The following is a 22,013-nucleotide window of genomic DNA, read 5'->3' as shown; positions in this document are numbered from 1 at the left end:
CAGTGTACAGAATGTTTAACATTGTAACGTATAGGAGAAGCTTTGTAATTTATTTATTTTTTCTATACATGAAAACCACTGACCAAACACTGATGATAAAAACTGACACTGACCAAACACTGAAGAAAATCGGATGAAAGATACTGACGACCAGGCTCTCAGTATTCCTATAGGGGAATAATCCTATTAAGGAAAGCTGGTAGACGAGCTCGTTCTAGGCACAGACCTAGACCTTCCCTAGATGAGCAGTGACGGCGTTTCTGGGCATTAGTGACTACTATCCATATTATCGGCATCGAATGCCTGCAAGATGAAACCTTGAAGGACATTCACCATGAATGGAGGATCTGCTGCTGCTTTACCAGCCATGCACCTGACATCCCATGGAGTGTGATGCGGCTGAAGTCTGGCTGAGTGAAAAGGCTCAGATACCTAGTGAAGGATATTGCGTTGACTCCCAAGAGTAAGACAAGGTTAACCCTTGTGTGAAGCAAATGCTCACATCAAACAGGCACAAACATCTCAAGGCAACTGGGGATATCTGCACGCAAGTGGGGGCGGGATTACCTCAGAATTTATTTAGGGACTGGTTGAAACCATTGAGTCAAACCAGGGAGCAGAATGATGGTGGAAGAACTTCTCGCGGACCCTTCACATCATCCATAGCCCCAGTGATATTTCTGTAAATTAACATTTATGCGGTTTGCAATAATCCTATTATATTCATTATTAATAATCCATTAATATTCAATGTTAAAAAAAAGCATTTTCCCTGAAGTAAAAAAAATAGTCTTAAATCTAAATATTTCAGTTTACAACAATATTTTATATTATTATACGCGTATAAAAGATTATGTACATTGGAATATTTATATTTATATTGTTTTAAACATTGAATATTACTGGAGTCTGAATATGATAGTTTTATTATTGATGTTGTTATCATTATTACTACATTAATTCTTAATATATATATATATACACATACATACATATATATACATATATATTCATCTGCTTATTTTTGTATTGTCTGGAAAAAAACAGATGACAGCCACATAATTGGCTTCCGAACTTTTCCTGGCTCCTAAATGGCAATTCATCCCATAGCCTCTGGGAATCAGGGGTCTGGGAAAGATGGGTGGTGACCCAAATTGGAGGAAGGCTGCTAGCCAGTGTTACCCTGTGCTCTTGATTCTCTTCCTAGAGCTAATAACCAAATTATTAATTGTCATATTTGACCAATAATGTGATCAGACAATTACTGTCTGCTGCCAGCTGTCACACATCCCTATTACACACACATGCACTATAATACAATGATCACAGTGCCAGGGAGCAGCGCTCATTCCCAGGCAGCTGTCAGATGATGCTGGAGCTTTAAGAGACACCTCCCCTCCTCTGCTCTAAACAATGGTTTCACCCGAGCTCTGCTTCCCATTGCAAAATTTGTAATGTGCCATTTTTGCCATGGATGCCTTTCCATTTGGGTGCTGAGAGGGGAGGCAGACATGCCCAGGTGCCAAGCTGCTTCTGGCTGCACACTGGTGCCTGCTGCTGTGACCCCAGCATATAGAGGAGCAGATCTGTGCTGGGATTGATGGGGACATGGTCCAGGAGGGATCCTCTGTGTGAAGCCAGTGTGGAGACTGCAGACTGATCTCATTGATTTCTTGAAGGAAGGAGCAGCAGCTGAAGATCAGGTAGAGGCATTGTCTCCTTCTCAGATCAGATAGGAAAGTTGGCCATTGCATGCTGATCCCTCCCTGCAGCTGTACATGTATGTGTGTCCATCAGTCAGCACTGGCCAGAATGCCAGGTATATATTCTGTATACTCCTGCTGCCATGCTCTGCTGTATTATTCTATCACTTACTATAGTCATTTGCTTCAGTGCATGGAGTGTACCAGGCAGGCAGGAGTTAAGTGGGAGGAGCACTAAGCATGATGTAATGCAATTGAGACAATGGCAAGCGCTTTCCTGCAAGAATTAAAGCGTGCAGCTCTTACTATAGAGGTGCAATGGTGGGGTGGTGTCCAGAGATGAGGTCTATGGCAGGCAGGAGACAGCAGATGGGCACCCACACACTGATCCCCAGCAGACCTGTATCTGCAGTAGAAGGTGGCACCTGTGTCAGCCTGAGAGTGGGTCAGGTGCAGGAGGGTAGCAGGCACAGCAGGGTCACCCTGATCACTGTGGCACAAAGGTGTCATAGTGAGGGTGTGGCTGCCCAGTCTCCAACCCAGGTGAAGGACCTCAAGTCTCCATCTCTGGAGGAGGGGTCTGCCCATATCATGACACTAGTGATTGTACCTGGCTGTGCATTGGCCACTGCAACATGTCCAGACAGAGGAGCCTCCTGCATGACACCCCAGACATCCCTGACATCACTGCATCTCAAAAAGTGGAGCCTCCTGCATGACACCACTGACATCCCTGACATCACTGCATCTCAAAAAGTGGAGCCTCCTGCATGACACCCCAGACATCCCTGACATCACTGCATCTCAAAAAGTGGAGCCTCCTGCATGACACCACTGACATCCCTGACATCACTGCATCTCAAAAAGTGGAGCCTCCTGCATGACACCCCCAGACATCCCTGACATCACTGCATCTCAAAAAGTGGAGCCTCCTGCATGACACCACTGACATCACTTCATCTAAAAAAGTGGAGCCGCCTGCATTACACCCCAGACATCACTTCATCTCAAAAAGTGGAGCCTCCTGCATTACACCCCAGACATCACTTCATCTCAAAAAGTGGAGCCTCCTGCATTACACCCAAGACATCACTTCATCTCAAAAAGTGGAGCCTCTTGCATTACACCCGAGACATCACTCCATCTCAAAAAGTGGAGCCACCTGCATTACACCCGAGACATCACTTCATCTCAAAAAGTGGAGCCACGTGCATTACACCCCAGACATGACTCCATCTCAAAAAGTGGAGCCTCCTGCATTACACCCCAGACATGACTCCATCTCAAAAAGTGGAGACTCCTGCATTACACCCCAGACATCACTCCATCTCAAAAAGTGGAGCCTCCTGCATGACACTCCAGACATCACTTCATCTCAAACATTGGAGCCTCCTGCATGACATCCCAGACATCACTTCATCTCAAACATTGGAGCCTCCTGCATGACACCCCAGACATCACTCCATTTCAAAAAGTGGAGCCTCCTGCATTACTCCCAAGACATCACTTCATCTCAAAAAGTGGAGACTCCTGCATTACACCCCAGACATGACTCCATCTCAAAAAGTGGAGACTCCTGCATTACACCTGAGACATCACTCAATCTTAAAAAGTGGAGCATCCTGCATTACACCCCAGACATCACTCCATCTCAAAAAGTGGAGCCTCCTGCATTACTCCCCAGACATCACTCCATCTCAAATAGTGGAGCCTCCTGCATGACATCCCAGACATCACTTCATCTCAAACATTGGAGCCTCCTGCATGACACCCCAGACATCACTCCATTTCAAAAAGTGGAGCCTCCTGCATTACTCCCAAGACATCACTTCATCTCAAAAAGTGGAGACTCCTGCATTACACCCCAGACATGACTCCATCTCAAAAAGTGGAGACTCCTGCATTACACCCGAGACATCACTCAATCTTAAAAAGTGGAGCATCCTGCATTACACCCCAGACATCACTCCATCTCAAAAAGTGGAGCCTCCTGCATTACTCCCCAGACATCACTCCATCTCAAATAGTGGAGCCTCCTGCATGACACCCCAGACATCACTTCATCTCAAACATTGGAGCCTCCTGCATGACACCCCAGACATCACTTCATCTCAGACTTGCTGCAGAAGACTTGAGCAGATGATCTAGGACAAAAAAGGTGTTAAATCGACAAACACAAAGTCATGTAATCCTCCAATACTGATCCTAAATATTTCATGTGCAATTATAGATTGGCAGTAATATCCCTGAATACTCTGCGGAGCCACATTGTGCCCACGTCACTATTGATATTAGGATTTAGCTATTCTTTTTATTTTTTATTTTTGTCCTTGCGTTAGGTTTTTGGAACACCCACATGAAATGTTCATTTTCAAATGCAGCTTTGAAATAGAAAGAGAGATGTAAAAACTCTGGGCGCGTTGCTACGGGGAACAGTGTTTTACAAGTTTTACCAAGAGAGAGATTGTAATAAAAGAGTAAATTGATCCCTGAGAGCAGATGTCAAGGACTAGATTTGTTTAGGATCTATTTTTTCTTTAATAAATGTTTTTATTTTAGCAAAAAAATCCCTTTAAATGTCCTCACCAGTTACCATGTGAATTTTCTACTACTGCATGCAGAAATCAGGCGTCAGCTGATGTAACTGAATATATTAAATCAGAATAATATAGAAATATTAGCAGCAGTATTTAGAATATTTATTTTCATAGTTTGATGTATTAGTAACCTGTATCTTCGTGCAGAGAAAACTTGATTTTTTTAGTAAAATACAATTTCAATCCAGAAAGTCTTGTTATCTGCAAAATACCGGAATTTCAAACCAGCAGAAGACAGAATAGAGAAGTAATAAGGTGTACTCTTTTTCTGTATACTGTTAACTGAATGCAAAAAGGACACTATGTGGTATACATTTCTTTCCTTTCGGCAGTCTGTGACTTTACAGAGCACGGTGTGTTATACCACTATACTGCCTGATACTCCAGCACATATCATTAATGCTGGATTAAAGGAATTTTACACCTAGATTTACATATTGAATTAGGTTTTGAGAAATAAAAACTTTTTATACCTTATGCGTTTTTTTTTTACATATATGTAATTGAGATTCCATCCGTTTTTTTTTCTTGCAGAATAGAATATGGTGCTAATATAAACCAATACAGCTATTCACATTCCCATTTTTTTAGAATACAGCAGGTGCTATTTTAACCTGCTTTACAGATACCATACGCCCATTGGAGTCGATAGACAGTGATTAAAGGGGTTGTTTAGCCCAGTGCATTTTTTTCAGCAAACCCTTCAGCTTGCCGAATCCTAACAATGTGTAACACACTCGCTGTTGGGGTGCACACCACCGATTATATCGGACAAGTGTTATCGGTGGAGATAGTGCCCGTACCCATGATATTCTAAGGGGCTGTGCACATGTCCGCTATTGATCCAAGGGTCAGATCAAAATTGGAAATGCAAGTCTATGGGTCCATAAAAAACATTGGTCATCAGAGTGTGGTCCAATTTTCACGGACTGACAAAATGGAGAAGGTGGAGAAACTTTTTTTTTTTCTCTCAACCGCAACTGCAATCTCTGTACGGGCCATTAATTTCCTGACCTGGACTCAAAATCCTCATAAGCATATGTAAGACCGTTGAGTTTGGGTCATGAGGCTCACGGCCCGTCCAGAAATCTCAGTCAATATTCGTACGCCTAGCAAACGTATAATATACTTTCATTTGAAATAGGCCTTAGACTAATTTCTGCTTGATTGACAGTTCTGACCAGTGTCATCGTTGCGTTGTTGACCTGACGTTGCAGAGTCAGCCTTGCCTTGATAAAGTACTGTATTATTTCTCCTGATGGGTGTAAATTTGTTTTACTGTTGTGGTTTTGTCTTACTTTAATCACCATAAAAGCTTCTTATTCCTATTGTATGCAGTGCAGCCATGAAGGGATTGTTGACTCCTTTCTTATAGACCATTTCAGATAAGCGTAATACTAAGTATACTAAGCATAATTTCACATAAGTGTAATACTGGTAGATTTGTATACTGTCAGGCACACATTGTTCGTGGACCCACTGTGCCATGGGGCAGGGCTTGCCTAGCAGGGTTCTAGCTAAGTGGTTACCTGGTTTTCACTGTAGCTGCTGGTGGTGGAGTCAGACTTTAGCTGCACGTAGCGGCCAGGTACCACTCCTAGGCAGTCTCCAGTACATCACCTGCCGATCCCTATTGGGTTTACTTGGCTGGGTGCAACTTACCTTTTAGGAACAGGGCAGCGCGCACTAGGCGCACCGCTGGGAATCCTGCACAGGAGCAGGGAGCAGGGGGTGTGGAGTTCACCCTACGGCCGGGGCGGTGAGCATGTCGGCGTCCCTTCATGAAGGGGGAAGGGGAACCATGCAGGGGTGCCGGCGTCGGTATTACAGTAACCCCTTACGCCACCTCTTCTTCAAACCCGCAAGAACTTTCTGCAGAAGAAGTGGAGCCTGATTCTTCTCCTTGGACTACCACGACTTCTCTTCGGGACCACGTTCTCTCTAGTCCACTAGAAGAAAGGTTACATGTCCCACCTTCTTCTTGGTTAGGATACTTCTCACCGACAAGACATCCTCGGAGCAGAACGAAGTGGGCATGGCAACAGGCTCTCTCTCTCTGCACGGCAAGACCAGCCACCACCTTGGCAAAGGTCTGTGGATAGTAGAGACTTGGGAGATGCCTTCGCCTTGACGTTCTTGTCATCCGGGCACTTGAGAACTAAAGACACCCTCTATCTTTAAATAGGTGTCCAAGAAGATACGTCCTGGTGACGGGAGGTTCCCAGGAGCAGGTCACTGGAGCAATCGCCGAAACTGTGTGGAGACATAGTCTCCACTTCCCTTCTTTCGGAGACGTTAGCACAGTACAAACCAGCAACAGCAGACCTGGCGTAGAAGATGGCGACACAGGCGGCCGAACTGCACACAAAGGGACCAGACACCTCTCGTTACACGACTGTCTCCAACGAAGCACTTCACCAGATCTCCAGTCTAGAATGGGCTCATAAGTTCTTCTCCGTATGCAATGCTCCTGTCCGGAGCTCTACTTGTTCAGTAATGACTTGAACTTCTTTGGATAGGGCCTTTCTTTCAATGGATGATATTCTCAGAGGATACTGGAGGCGGCACTGTGGCTCAGTGGATAGCATTGCAGCCTTGCAGCGCTGGGGTCCTGGGTTCAATTCCCACCAAGGAAAACATCCGCAAGGAGTTTGTATGTTCTCCCCGTGTTTGCGTGGGTTTCCTCCTGGTTCTCTGGTTTCCTCCCATATTCCAAAGACATACTGATAGGGAATTTAGATTGTTATCCCCAATGGGGACAGTGCCCATAATGTCTGTAAAGCGCTGTGGAATTAATAGCGCTATAGAAGTGAGTAAAATAAAATAAATCCACCACTGCTTGCTGCAAGAAATTTCCTGTTGAACTAGAGTCAAGGTAAACTGTTTGAAGGAACTGGGTACCTCCATATGACACGGATAAGTTCAAAGTCAGCGGTGAAGAGGTTCAACTCTAACCTAGGGAAACTTTACCTACTGGCCCTAGGTTTTTGAGCTTTTCAGCCCTCTCAGGACAGCAATGAATTAAATGTTCTGCGCTATCGCGGCCATAGCACACTCCCTTCATGGGTTCAGAATAGACGGCTGTCTCAGGAAGCTGGGGAACAAGTGGTCTCTAGAAAGACAGAGCTAGACGCGACAGTTTCTTCTTATGCGTCACCTCTCTGGTCTGCTCATGGAACCTGAGGTCGATCCAGATTGCCAGGGAAATCAATTTGTCTAGAGTGGCAGGGATGTCACTCCCAGCCAATTTGACCTTGATCCTTCTGGACAATCCCTCCCAGAATGCGGCTACCAAAGCTTCGTTGTTCCATCCTAGTTCGGAAGACAGGGTGCAGTACCAGACGGCATACTCGCTGACAGACATATCTCTCTGATGCAGTGGAACATACAACACCAGGCTCATCGAAGATCTTTTGAAAGGCCACCAGGAAGGCCTGCAGATCTGAGGTCACAGGGTCCCCTCTCTCCCACAAGGGTTTGAGCCATGCTAGGACCTCTCCTGCTAGGTGGGACATTAGGAATCCCACTTTTTCTCAATCAAAGGGGAATTGATGGGCAGATAGTTCATAGTTCAAGGTGCAGTGGTTTAGGAATCCACGGTACTACTTAGGATCTCCGTTAAATGATGGTGGAGCCAATAAACGAAGATTAACTCCAGGAACATGGGTTGCAGGCAGAGTAGACTCGACCGCAGCTGCTGCAACTTGGGCTGGAGGGGGTAAAGCAGCTGTGGTCAGGGTGTCCAACTGGGTATTCACAGTTCACAGATATGACAACATTTTTTCCTGCTAATCTTGCTGACGGATCTATTCTTGGTACAACTCCGATGCCTGAGGGGTCTTGGGATTAGCTGGGTCCATAGCCTGAGCAAACTTATGCACGCAGGTGACGCATGTGGTTCGTGGACCCATTGTGCCATAGGGCGGGCTTGCCTAGGAAGGGCATAGCTAAGCTGCTACCTGGTTTTCACTTGAGCTCCTGATGGTGGAGTCAGACTTGAGCTGCAGGTAGCAGCTAGGTACCACTCCTTGGCAGTCCCCAGTGCAGCAGCTGCCAATCCCAGGGGTCGGTTTCGCTGGCACAGACTGGGCTTGGAGTCAGACAAAACTGGATTTGGAACCTGTTCAGACAGGTGTGGTTTCGGAGTTCAGGTACTGCCGGAGCGGCTTTTGAGTTCAGGTACCACCAGAGCAGCTTCAGACCAATGAATACACCAATCAGGAATATGGGTACAGATAAAGGATAAATAAACTATACTAGATTAGAATGGAGACCTGGCAACATACCATTGCACACACACACTCTCTGTAGGGAAACTACAGGGATTGCTCAGGCACCTCCCTACTGGGGAGGGTTCCTTTTAAACAAGATGCCTGCCAGCTATTGGCTGGGAGCAACTTCAAGGTGTGTGCTCTGACGCTTTAAGAACAGGGGAGTTCACGCCACCGTGAAGCCTGTGCTGCATGCACAGGAGCAGGGAGATGGAGCGGTGAGTATGTCGGCGTCCCTACATGGAAGGGTAACCATGCAGGGGCGCCAGCATTGGTGTTGCATATACTTTTATTAAAGCTGCAAATACTGGCCTCACTATTGGCATACTGACCTACAGTAAACTAACAGCATCATGGATTTCCCGTGAGGTCAGGTTTAGGCCAAGTGCAGGTTTTTTTTCCTTATTTTCTGCATTTATGTGATTTTTTAACCTTAAAATGAAGGGAAGTGTAATACAAATTAATTACTGACAAATCAAGCATCAATATATTATCAGCAGACCCTGGGAATAAGTTTCCACAATGAGTACTGGGTGCATTTTTGATGCTGCAAACCCCTTCACAACATCCACCAAGTGAAGAACACTCTCCGGGAAGTAGATGTTTCAGTATACAAGTCTACCATAAAGAGAAGACTTCATGAGAGCAAATACAAAAGGGTTCACCACAAGGTGCAAACCATTAATCAGCCTTAAAAATAGAAAAGCCAGATTTGACTTTGCCAAAAAACATCTAATGAAGCCAGCCCAGTTCTGGAAAGGCAATCTTTGGACAGATGAAACTAAGATCATCCTGTACTAGAATGATGGCAAGAAGAAAGTATGGAGAAGGCTAAACATGGTGGAGTCAGTGTGATGACATGGTCATGCATGACTTCCAATGGCACTGGGTCATTAGTGCCTATTGATGATGTGACTGAAGGCAGAAGCAGCCGGATGAATTCTGAAGTGTACAGGGCTATATTTTCTGATCAGATTAAACCAAATGGACGGCACTTAACTATACACTTAACTATACAGATGGACAATGACCCAAAACATACTGTGAAAGCAACCCAGGAGTGTTTTTTAAGGCAAAGTAGTGGGATATTCTGCAATAGCCAAGTCAATCACTAGATATCAACCCCACTGAGCATGCATTTCACGTGCTTAAGACAAAACGTAAGGCAGAAAGACCCAGAAACAAGTAACAACTGAAGTCAGCTGCAGTAAAGTCCTGGCAAAGCATCACAAAGTAGGAAACCCAGCTTTTGGTGATGTCCATGGCTTCCAGACTTCATCCAGTCATTTCCTGCAAAGGATTCTCTACAAAGTATTAAAAATGAACATTTTATTGATGATACATTTAATTTATCCAATTACTTTTGAGCCCCTGAAATGAGGAGGCTTTGTAGAAAAATTGTTGCAATTCCTAAATGTTTCACAATATGTTTTTGTTCAACCCCTTTAGTTAAACCAGAAAGTCTACACTTAAATTGCATCCCAGTTGTTTCATTTAAAAGCCAAAATAGTGTCATGCAGAACCCAAATGACGAATATTCTGTCACTGTCAAATTTTTTTTGGACCTAACTGCATGTGTTGTTAGTGTGTTTTCACTGTGGAAACTAACTAAAAACGCATGTAATCTGCACACAATTGCATCAATAAAGTTTTGTCAAAACCCAATTCCAGGAAGTATCTAAAACAATGCAGCTTTATTTGAAACATGACATACTAAAAAGGCACAAAAACAACAGCGTCAAAAACGCATGTAAAAAAAAATGCAATAAAAAATGTAATTTAAAAAAATGCAAGATCAAATACTCATTGTGGGAACATAGCCTTATAATTGGTCTCTATGGACATCCTGCAAATGCTCAATTGGATTGGAAAATGGGGCATTTAAAAACTGGCAACACCCTAAAAGGGGTTGTCCAGTAATGGACAACCCCAGCTTAATCACTTCAAGACCCCGTTTAAAATAAAAACTGTGCATACTCACTTCCTGCAGTTGGCACCATTAGTGATTTTAGCGCCTCTGTCTCCAGTGAGTGACTTGACTTGTGTCACCTGCAGCCTGCTGCCTTTACTAATCCATCAAAGTGGGCGTCCTCTCTGATGGAATATTGATGACCTGCAGCCAAACTGTAGCTACTCATTGGCTACAGCGTGCATGTGACACAAAAAGCCACGTCAAGGCGCCATCTTTTCTAGAGTTGAGTGGATCGATTCTCAAAGGATCGAGTTTGAAACAGATTTCCTTTTTATGATTCGATTCACAAAAAACAAAACAAAAAGGAAAAAAAAACAATTTTGGTGAACCATTTAGGGCTTGCAAATGGCAACTCCCCTCCAAAAAAAATACTACCGCTGCCTGTTGTTCGGTTCTCTTCTTTCTGTCTTTGCACACTGCATCTCTGATCTCTTCACTGTAGACTAGGACTTTAAACCTTGGGGGTCACTGCATGTTGTAATTGGGTCCAAAGGTCCCAAGGCTGTAAGGTCGTAACATCACGACGTTGTGCCGCAACCTTACAACTTGCCTGGAAGTACTGGCCCGTAGTAAAGTAATTTAATGCGTGGTGGCAGAAAGAGGAAGATTGGATGGGTGGCAGCTAGCAGAGTGGCGGCCAGAGAGGTAAGCGGTGAGGTATTATATTTTTTTTGTTTTTCACATCTTACACTTATTGTGCTCTGAATTTTGGAGAGGAAATAAAATTGCCGTAAAATAAATTTTTGGAGCGGAGAGAGAGCGACAGAGAGAATATTATTTCCAATTGGTACAGCGGGTAAAATAAGTATTGAACAATTCACCAATTTTCTAAGTATATTTCTAAAAGTGCTCTTAACATGAAATTCTCACCTGAAGTTGGTAACAACCCATTCAATCCGTTCAAGCAAAGAAATCAAACCATAGATGTTCATAAGCTATGTGTGGTAATGAGAAATGACACAGGGAAAAGGTATTGCACACGCTTACTGAAAGACTTTGTTGGTGATGACAGCTTCAAGACACCTCCTGAATGGAGAAACTAGTCGCATGCATTGCTTAGGTGTGATTTTGGCCTATTCTTCCACACAAACACTCTTCAAATCCTGAAGGTTCCATGGGCTCCTTCTACAAACTTTGATTTTCTGTTCCTTCCATAAATTTTCTATTTGATTCAGGTGAGGTGATTGACTGGGCCATTATAACAGCTTTATATTCTTTCTCTGAAACCAATTGAGAGTATCCTTGGCTTTGTATTTGGGATCATTGTCTTGCTGAAGTATCTACCCTTGTTTCATCTTCATTATCCTGGTAGATGGCAGCAGATTTTTTTCAGGAATGTATAACTACATTTGTCCTTTCATCCTTCCTTCAATCGTATGAAGTTTTCCTGTGCCGAATGCTGAAAAACAGTACCACAACATAATGTTCCCACCTCCAAACTTCACTGTTGGTATGTTGCTTTGGGGGTGTTATGCAGTGCCTTTTGGCCTCCATACATGGTGTGTATTATGGCATCTAAAGAGTTAAATTTTGGTCTCATCTGACCAAATTCTAGTGTTCCAGTATTTCACAGACTTGTCTAAATGTTAGTGAGCAAACTTTAAACACGCTTGAACATGTTTTATGTTCAGCAGTGGAGTCTTTTGTGTTAAGCGTGTATACGGGCCATGGAAGTTGAGTGCCTCACTTAGTTTTCTATGAAACAATTGTACCTGCTGATTCCAGGTCTTTCTGTAGCTCTCCACAGATAGTCCTTAGCTCTAGGACAACTCTTCTGATAATTCTTTTCACTCCTGTCTGAAATATTTCAGGGAGCACCTGTTCGTGACCGGTTTATGGTGAAATTATGTTCTTTCCACTTCTGGATTATGGTCCCAACAGTGTTCACTGAAATCTTAAGTAGTTTAGAAATTCTTCTGTAACCAATGCCATCAGTAAGTTTTTCAACAAAAAGGTTGCGACGGTCTTGAGACGGCTCACTGGTTTTACCCATCATGAGATGTGTCTTGTGTGGCACCTTGATAATGAGACACCTTTTTATAGGCCATCAGATGAACCAGCTGATATTATTTTTCACTAAGTGTCAGGATTGCTGTCTAATTACTGATAGATTTCAGCTGGTGTCATGACTTTTGCACCTCTCTTTCTACATGTTTTCAATACCTTTACACTGTGGCATTTCTCATTATTACACATTACTTAATTTATGGATTTCTATGGTTTGATTTCTTTGCCTGTGTGGATCTGATGGGTTGTTACTAACATATGATAAGAATTTCATGTCAATAGCACCTTTAGAAATATATTTACTTAGAAAATTGGTGACGTGCTCAATACTTATTTCACCCACTGTATATTCACACGTTCGTCTATTTTTTACAGATTGATGGTCCTGAAAAAAATAAAAGGGACATGTACGATTTTGATCTAATTTGCAGATCAAAGTTGTTCATTCAAGTGAATGGGTCTGTGAAAAAAAAACAGATCACACTTGATTGCCTCTGTGTGTCGTCTGAATGCTGCCAATTTTTCAATGAAACTTGATGTTTTTTATTTTTTTTTTATATGAGAAAACAGGATGGCATATGGATTCTAAAAATTGGCAGAAACACTAAAATGGATCATGCACACTAAAATAAAATGTTTGTTTTATGTATACTTAGTCCATCTAAGGGTATGTACACAAGTGACAGAGAAAATCTCCTGCGATTTCTGTTGCAGACTTTGTTGCGGATCATACAAAAAGGAATTGTAATACATCTGAATTTCACTGCAGATTTCATGCTATGTATCACAAAGGATGAAATCAACAATGAGAATTTGTTGTAGAATTAATTGATTTGCAGCTGATTTAAAATCTCCAATATGTGTCAAGCGGAATATTTTTTGCTTTTATTGTTAATGAAATTTGTTCCTAATTCCATCCATTTTGTTGTTACTGTTAATACAGAAAAAATAAGCAGCATTTCAACTATGTATGAATGGACCTTAAACATTACACAGAACCTGTTACCTGATTCACGCGGCCCAAACCACGGGCAACATGAATCGGAGCCTGTCTGCACGATTACAGCAAGGTATATTTTTCTCTGAAACTCCCTGGCTTCTCAGAGAAGATATACTTTAAAGATCCCAGCGCTGCTAGAGGCGATTGAGAGGTGTCTCGCTATGGGAAAGATCTGTCAATCACCTGACTCTTCTAACTATATAACACTTTGACATTTCAGAGAAAAATATATATCTGGCTGTAATCGTGCAACCAGGCTGTGATTCATGCTACCCGTGGATTGGGCTGCAGGTTTCCTTTAAAGTACAATTAAGGTGGCTGTAGGATGTGCAAGAAAAATTAACATATGCAGTGTCAGTAAATAATGTAAGGGTATGTGCTCATAGAGGTTTTTGGGGTGGTCATGAATAATGAATTTCCTAGCGCAAAGTGCTCGAGGAAATTCTACTTCTTCGGAAAGTTTTTGGAGAATTTATTTTCCTGAATGAATTTTGAATAGTTTTTGAAGCATTTTGGAAAAGTTTTTTTTTCCTGAAGCTTTTGTGCAGCCTTTTGATGGGACAGTGCCTAGTTTGGAGCAGGTTCAATCAGAAGCCGGTTCAAAGAAGTGGCATGCACTTTTTATTTCTCATCAAGCATTGTTTAAAAGCTGAAGCTGAAAAAAATGCTCAAAAGACTGAACTTATGAATAGCAAAGTGGTTCTACAATAAAAGTAAATTGAAAGAATCAAGCCTTTTTTTAAGTGATTTTTCTGGTGTTTTTTGGTGCGGATCCGCTACTAAAAATCCTCAAAAAACTCAGTGTGCATATGCACTTAGGCCTCATTCAGACGTCAGCATTTTCCATGTGCGAGAAAAACGGTCTGATTATTCTGATCAGACTTTGATCAAAGTGTGTTTTGAGTGTCGTATGTGGAGAGCAAAAAAAAGTTTCTCCACCTTCTCCTTTATGACAGTCCATGAAAATCGGACCACACTTGAGTGTGGTGCGATTTTTTTTTTTTTTTTTTTTTCAGGGACCCATAGCCTTGCATTGCCGATTTTGATCTGACCTTCAGATCACACTCGGATATGTCTCCCATATTTTCGCGGACCACTCACTGCAAGGAACAAATTGGACACATGCACAGCCCGATAGAATATCCTAGTTACAAGTGCTATCCGTACAAACCAAGGAGAGCACTTTCAGAAGAAGATCGGACGTGTGAATGTACCCTTGGGTTTAAACCTTTTAGCGAGTGTCCAGGGCATATATGGAGTAGGTGATTGCTCCATTTCAGTAGGTACCAGCTGTGTTATACATTTGACTTCGATCCTAGCAGTTTAATCCTTAGATGCTTAAATCAAAAGCAACTGTGGCAACTAAGCGGTTTGAAAGGAAGCAGAGGCTTAGGCCATAGAAAAAATACTGACCAAATACTGATAATGGGGCTAAGGGGTGGGAGACAAAACCAGGAGTGGGTGATAAATGCAGAATTGGTGCACTTGTTTCTATTATACCTTTTCTCTGATTGTTCCTCATCTGGTTTTGGCTCCCTCTCCTGAGAAAAAATACTGACCAAATACTGATAGTGGAGCCGTGGCCTAAACAGGAGAACTCAGGATAAGGCCGGTTTCACACGTCTGTATATTTCCGGTACCAGAAAAACAAAAAAAACGATACCGGAGATATCCGTGTCCCGTGTGTCCGTGTGTGTCACACGTGTGGCAACCATGTGCCGCCCGTGTGCCGCATCAGGATCACACATACCGTCACTTAGGAATCATTGTACAGTTAGCGCTGTTCCCAAGTGCCGGATGCTGAACACTGCCCTCATCGTGGTTCCCTGCCGGCGCTGTGATCAGCACCAGCAATGATGGGGTAGTATTGTCTGCTCCCACAGTTTCCCCACCTGTAAAAATAAGAATAAAATAAAAAATACATATACTCACCTAAGTGTCCCCCACTGTAATCCATGCGACTGAACAGCAGAGGAGCCGGGGAGAATGAGCCGCTGCAGCGAGCGGGCCCTGGAGCTGAGCTCTAGAGCAGTGTCCTGTCACTCACTGAGCGCAGCTCTGGGGCCCGCTCCCTGCAGTGGCTCATTCTCCCCGGCTCTTCTGCTGAGCGGTCGCATGGATTACAGCGGGGGACACCTAGGAGAGGTGAGTACATGGATTTTATTATTTGATTCTTATTTTTACACAGGTGGATACTGCGGGATCAGACTACCAGTACAATCAACATTATCCCTGCTAGTGCTGATCGCAGTGCCGGGAGGGAACCATGATGTGGGCAGCGTTCAGCACCCAGCGCTTGGGAACAGAGCTAACTGTACAGCTGATTCCCAAGCACCGGTACGTGTCACACTGATGACACACGGATGTCATCCGTGTGTGTTCAGCGTGAGACACTTTTCCGGACTGTGCATCCGCAAAAAAACGGACATGTCAGCGTGTGGCGAACACGGACACACGGTCCATGGAAACACACTGACATGTGCGCAGACCCATAGATTTGAATGGGTCTGTGTGTGTCAGTGTTTCCAGTACGTGTGGAAACTGTCACCACACAAACTGGAAACATGGACATATGAAAGAGCCCCAAGAAAGGACAATACTCTGCAACATAGAATTTTTGAAGTGTATTAAATTATCACATTTTGAAGTCCCATAGCGGTAGTTAAAATAAAGGAAAAATATGTTTTTAAAACTGTCAAAAATATATAAAAAAACAAGGTACATGTTTAAATTCACCATCTTTTTCAATTTAATCGCAAAAAAAAATGTTAAGACTGAAATGATAACACATCAAAATATTCATCCTGCGTGGTAAAAACAAAAAATGACAAAAAATCAGACTTTTTGTTTTCGCTCACTTAAAATAAAATAGAAAATGACCAAAAAGTCTCATAAAATTTACAGATGAGGTGCTACTATTTACTACTATTTAGTCTAAGAAATAGTTTATTCAAATTCCCCAAACTTCTCTTTAAGAATTTGCTTTGATTTTTATTTAGCCCAAAACTTATTACAAAATGATTTTTCCCAAATGTATAATTTCTGCTTGAGTGTTGATATTTCATCAACATTATCCAGACTGTTGGCTAAACATTTAATAGCTGGCAGACTACAAGTATGTCAGTTGTAGACACAGGCCTAGTGTGCCTTATGTCATATCTACCTCCTCTAAATCAACATGGCTAGAAGGCAAAATATGGAAAAACATTTGATTCTTAGATATCCATTGATCCAAAATGCATGGCCTTTATTTTATACCTTGAAATGTGCAAAATGTTCCCAAATCATTAAGATTGGAATTTCATACGCCAATCTTAATGAAGGCGTTCAGCAATGAGATGCGCCAAGTTCATCAGTAATTAAGCCACTTAATGAATTTGGCACATCTCATCAGTGGCATGCCCTTTGCCAGAAATGTTACTCTAGTCAGGGACTGGACAAACATAATCTTAAAGATACAAATGTGAAATTTGCAATTTTTATCCTTTTTCATTTTTGTCTGCTTTACAAAATAAAGACCTGAATGATTTCACAATTCTAAAAATATATGTGTGTGTGTCTGTGTATATATATATATATATATATATTAGTCATGGCCGAATGTGTTGGCACCCTTGAAATTGTTCCAGAAAATGAAGTATTTCTTCCTGACATTTATTGCAATTACACATGTTTTGTTATACACATGTTTATTTCCTTTGTGTGTGTTGGAACATCACAAAGAAAAAAGTGAAAAAAATACAAATTGGATATAATTTCACACAAAACCCCAAAAATGGACCAGACAAAATTGTTGGCACCCTCAACTTTATATTTGCTTGCATTCCCTTTGGAATAATTAACTGCAAACAATCACTTTCTATAACCATTAGTGTTGATCGAGCACTAAAATGCTCGGGTGCTCGAAGCTCGGGCCGAGTTCACCGTGATACTCGGATGCTCGACCCGAGCAACAAGCCCAATGTTAGTCTATGGGAGACCCGAGCATTTTTGCGTCGGCACCCCCGGCAGTCTGTAGAAAGCCTAAAAAGTGCCTAAAACGATAGTGACAGTGCTCAAATGACATGGGGACAGCATGGGGATCGCCCCAGGAAGCATTTCTGACCCCCAGGTCACTGCTGTCAACAACGTGGTCAGAGGTATTAAGCCACTTTTAAAGGCTCACAATAAAACGTTCAAAAACGAAACTGAAACTGCTTTCCTGTGAAATATGTTAAGGAACTTCCTTTCCAGGGTAAAGACTTGTGTACAAGGTAAAATAAATAACCAAAAACAAAAATACTCCTCCACACCTTGGGCTATGTTCACAAGTAGCATTTTTTATGTGTTTTTGCACTTTTGTATTGCTTTCAACCGTGACAAATGCATTCACCGGGAAATGTCATTTTAACATTTTACAATCTTATCTGGCCATGTGCTGTGTGACACATCATCAGACACATGCATACAGTGCTGAAAAGACATGAGAACAGCATGGGGAAGACCCCTGGATGCATCTCTGACACCCAGGTCACTGTCACTGTCTAAAAGTGTGCCCATCATAAGTGATCCTTTCCGCATCAGAAGATGCAGACTTGCAACTATCCCCGTGCAAGTCCTTGTCCCAGGGCAGTGTTCAATTGTACCTCCCCCATTCCTTACAATGCAAGCGCAAGTATGCAGCCTGCCACCCACCCACCCCCAGGCTGCAATACCATACTGCTAACTTGCTTGCACTTGAAATTGGGCCTTTTAGGCATGTGGAGGCGGAATCTGGCCACCACGTCATGGCTGCGTCGGCGGACTGGTATCCATACTCAGTCCCCAGCCGCCCGGCGACTGGGTGTCCACGCTTGGTCCCCAGCCGCCAGGGGGCGGCCGGGTGTCCATACTCGGTCCCCAGCCGCCCCGCGGCCGGGTGCCCAAACACGGTCCCCAGCCTCCTGGGGACGGCCGGGTGTCCATAAACGGTCCCCAGCCGCCCCTATTTGTCCCGGTGCGCCTTATGCACAAGCGTGCATACCAAAACATTACCTGTGCCCTCCCCAGTGCATTTAGTGGGAAGGACAGCCTAACCACAAGCACCTGGACAAGTGAATGTGGCCAGGGATGGTCCATCTCACTGACGCCTTCACACTGGGTTAATATTGTAGAAGCCGGGACACAGTTGGACACTGGGATGCAACACGTCCTCCAGACATAGAGGATTGCGGGTCCTGGGTCAATCAGGCTTCAACACAAAGTTCAGAAGGTAGACAGCAGCAGTGGTCGGCCTCCTACACAACGAGTAAATTATTCATGATCATGAGGCCATCCATCTCCTTAGCTTTCTGTTCCTTGGAATGCAAGCGCATGTATGTAGTAGCGGCTAGGCCTGAGGTGGTCGGCGTTTTGGCGCATATCCTACCTCCTCCGTGGATTGCTGGATGTTTTCCTGCTACTATCCCAGTTCTATTACTCCTGTTAAAACAAAGTGACGCGCCATGGGGTACTCGGCGGCCGGGCTTCTGGTTGCTGGGGGATATCACGGTAGCTGGCCCTGTCTGTGAGCCAGGGCGGTCAGTAAAAAGGGGGAGCTTTATAGGGGATTTGGGAAAGTGTTCGTGATGCCACCTGTGGATTGCGGCTAGAGGGAGCCGCCGCTGTGGAGCAGTCCTCTGGAGTTGGTGTTACGGCAGCAGGGATGGTGTGGCTCTCCACAGGTAGAGCTACCTCCAGGGCAGCGTGGGGTGTAATGGATGGTGGTGCAGGGGAGAGACGGCAGGACGGTCCCGGAGGAAAGACGGACACTCACACGGGGGTAAGCTTCAGTACCTTTACTGGTGATGTTGCAGGCACGATCCAGGGTACTCCAGGTGAAGGGCACACTTTTGGACTCTCCCCAGTGAGCGGGTATAGGGCCTCCTGATCCGTTGCTTTATTCTCTAAGCTTCTGACCTGCCTGGAGCTAGGCCTAGCTTGGTTACTGTCTCTCTTTGCACCTGCTGACCTGGTGGTAGGGCCTTCTCTTTGGAGATCACTCTCCCTGGATGCTGGGACCTCCGTGACTCCTAGCCCTGGTATTGTAATCAGCGTTTGGTGAACCTGGGACCTGTAGTCCTCCAGGAGTTCCGGTGGTTCCTACTGGGTATAAAGGGTCCCTGTAGGCGCGGACCCGGTGTCTGGTATATGTATCGGGGTGAGCCTGGTATGCCCCTCTGCCCCCTCGCTACTTCTTCCTTCTCCTCTCGCCTTCGGCCCACTCAAGGCCCTCAATAGGCCTTCACACGTGCTGTAGGCCTTGGCTCACCTAAGTATTGCAGCCAGCTTGCTGCCTCTTCGCTGCTCTCGTAGTGTCAGCATGCTCTCTGCTCAACTCTGAGCTCTGTCCCTCTCTGTCTCTAAGCTGGAACTAATCTGAGCTGCCTGGCTCCACCCTCCCTATATATATCCCTAACGGGCTCCCTCTGCTGGTCTGAGGTGGTAGGGTGGAGGTGTGTGAATGTGTGAGGGCCTCTTGTGGAGAAGTCCATCCATGCACCCTTCTGGGTTCTGTGGCACCAATGCGCAGTTGGGCGCCACAAAAGCTTCAGGTGATGAATGATGGATGAGGTGATGGCAAAGGAGAAAGAGCAGGAGGAACAGGGACCATTCACATCAATATCAGGCCAGTCAACCACACATGTTTTGTAGGATATGTTTCTGGACCAAAAGGAGCAGTTCGGCTACACAGTTATAGGGCATACAGTGAGTGCAATGCCTACCAAAAATCTCGAGGCACTCCAATGCCCCTTGGAAATGACATGGAGGTCAGAGGGCCTTAACTAAATCGTTTTTTCCATTTATAGCCACTGGGTCTCCTGTACACTGTTGGCCTAAGCAGTGAATGGAAGGCTTTCCAAAAATTATGAGGAACTGCAATGCCCCTTGAAACAGACGTGGATTACAGTGTACTAAAAACCTTCTACCCATTATTGGGGAGTCGATCTCCCTTAGCATTCGCCTATGCATTGAAAAGCAAAAGCTGTCTAAAATTAGGAGGAAATGCAATGTCCGTTGGAAGAGTCGTGGAGGTTAGAGTTAATTAAAAACAACATTTCAATGCCCCTTGGAAGAGCTGTGGAGTTCAGAGTGGTTTAACAAGACTGTTTTAATGACCCTTGGTAGAGTTCTGGAGGTTGCAGTGGAATAAAAAGACAATATCAATGCCCCTTGGAAGAGTGGTGGAGGTCCCAGTGGAATAAAAAGACAATATCAATGACCCTTGGAAGAGACGTGGAGGTCACAGTAGCTTAACAAGACGATTTTAATGCCCATTGGAAGAGATGTGGAGGTCCCAGTGGAATAAAAAGACAATATCTATGCCCCTTGGAAGAGACGTGGAGGTCACAGTAGCTTAACAAGACGATTTTAATGCCCCTTACAAGAGCCATGCAGTACAGCATATTAAAAACATTATTCCCATTATTGGGGAGTGGGTCTCCCATAGTCTTTGCCTATGCCTTCCAAGCAAAAGCTGCCAAAAATTAGGATGGAGGAACTTGCAATGCTGGCAACACGGACCATGGTCACGCTGGTGGTATAGTGGTGGTGGAGGCTGAGGACAAGGATAAGAGCAAAAAACAGCCGAAATGAGGAAGCGTATACCCATGTGTGGGTGTGAAGCGGTGCATGGGAATACACCTCCCGAAATAACACAGTGGATTTGACTTTATGTTACTCTGCTGTCATTTGGTGGTGATGAGAAGTCTGGCCCAATCCAGCCCTTGTTCATTTTGATAAGGGTCAGTTTGTCAGCATTGTCAGTTGACAGGCGAGTGCGCTTATCAGTTATAATTCCCCCAGTGGCACTAAAATCACGCTCCGATAACACGCTAGCGGCAGGACAGGCCAGGACCTTCAAGGCGTACAGAGCGAGTTCATTCCAAGTGTCCAGCTTGGATACCCAATAATTAAAAGGCACAGAGGAATCACGGAGGATGCTGGTACGGTCGGCAAGGTACTCCCTCACCATCTTTAGAAACTTTCCACTCCTTGTGAGAGTACCCCGCGCCTCAGGGCCAGTAAGCTGGGCGGGTCTCAGAAAACTGTCCCAGAACGTTGACAGTGTTCCCCTGCCTCTGCTGGATTGAACTTGTGTCTCTATCGCCTGTACGCCTTGGTTGGGCAACGAACTGTGACCTCTGCCGCTAACGTGTTCAGATGGGAATTTTTTTAACAGTTCTGCAGCAAGGGCCTTCTGGTACTGCCCAATTTTTGTAGACCTCTCCACCTCAGGAATAAGAGGGTGAAAGTTCCCCTTGTAGCGAGGGTCTAAAAGTGTCACCAGCCAGTAATGACTGTCACCCAACATTTTGACAACGCGAGGGTCACGGTTAAGGCAGCTAAACATAAAGTCAGCCATGCGTGCCAGATTGGTAACTGGCAAGACTCCGTGTCCTCACCAAGATGATGACTGACCATGCTCTCCTCCTCCTCCTCCTTCTTCTCCCCCCTGTCCTCAGG

At 44.3% G+C, this 22,013-nt stretch overlaps 1 protein-coding gene across 9 annotated transcripts in view; it reads left to right on the top strand.

Moving 5' to 3' along the window:
• The first annotated feature begins 1,407 nt into the window (after positions 1-1,407).
• The window catches only part of PPFIA2 (PTPRF interacting protein alpha 2), a 446,534-nt gene continuing 425,928 nt past the window's right edge, over positions 1,408-22,013 (top strand). For 2 of the 9 annotated variants that reach the window (XM_073651608.1, XM_073651607.1), the window contains exon 1: positions 1,411-1,703. The gene's annotated coding sequence lies outside the window, so the exon portion shown is untranslated. Of the gene's footprint in view, positions 1,704-22,013 lie in introns of all 9 variants that reach the window. The other 7 variants (XM_073651609.1, XM_073651605.1, XM_073651603.1 and 4 more) reach the window with 6 other exon arrangements.

Source organism: Phyllobates terribilis, unplaced genomic scaffold (assembly GCF_046119375.1).
Source record: "Phyllobates terribilis strain yellow unplaced genomic scaffold, ASM4611937v1 Scaffold_11__3_contigs__length_659146591, whole genome shotgun sequence".
NCBI lineage: Eukaryota > Metazoa > Chordata > Amphibia > Anura > Dendrobatidae > Phyllobates > Phyllobates terribilis.
The sequence above is the reverse complement of the archived record's forward strand: the minus strand, read 5'-3'. Positions and strand labels throughout refer to the sequence as shown.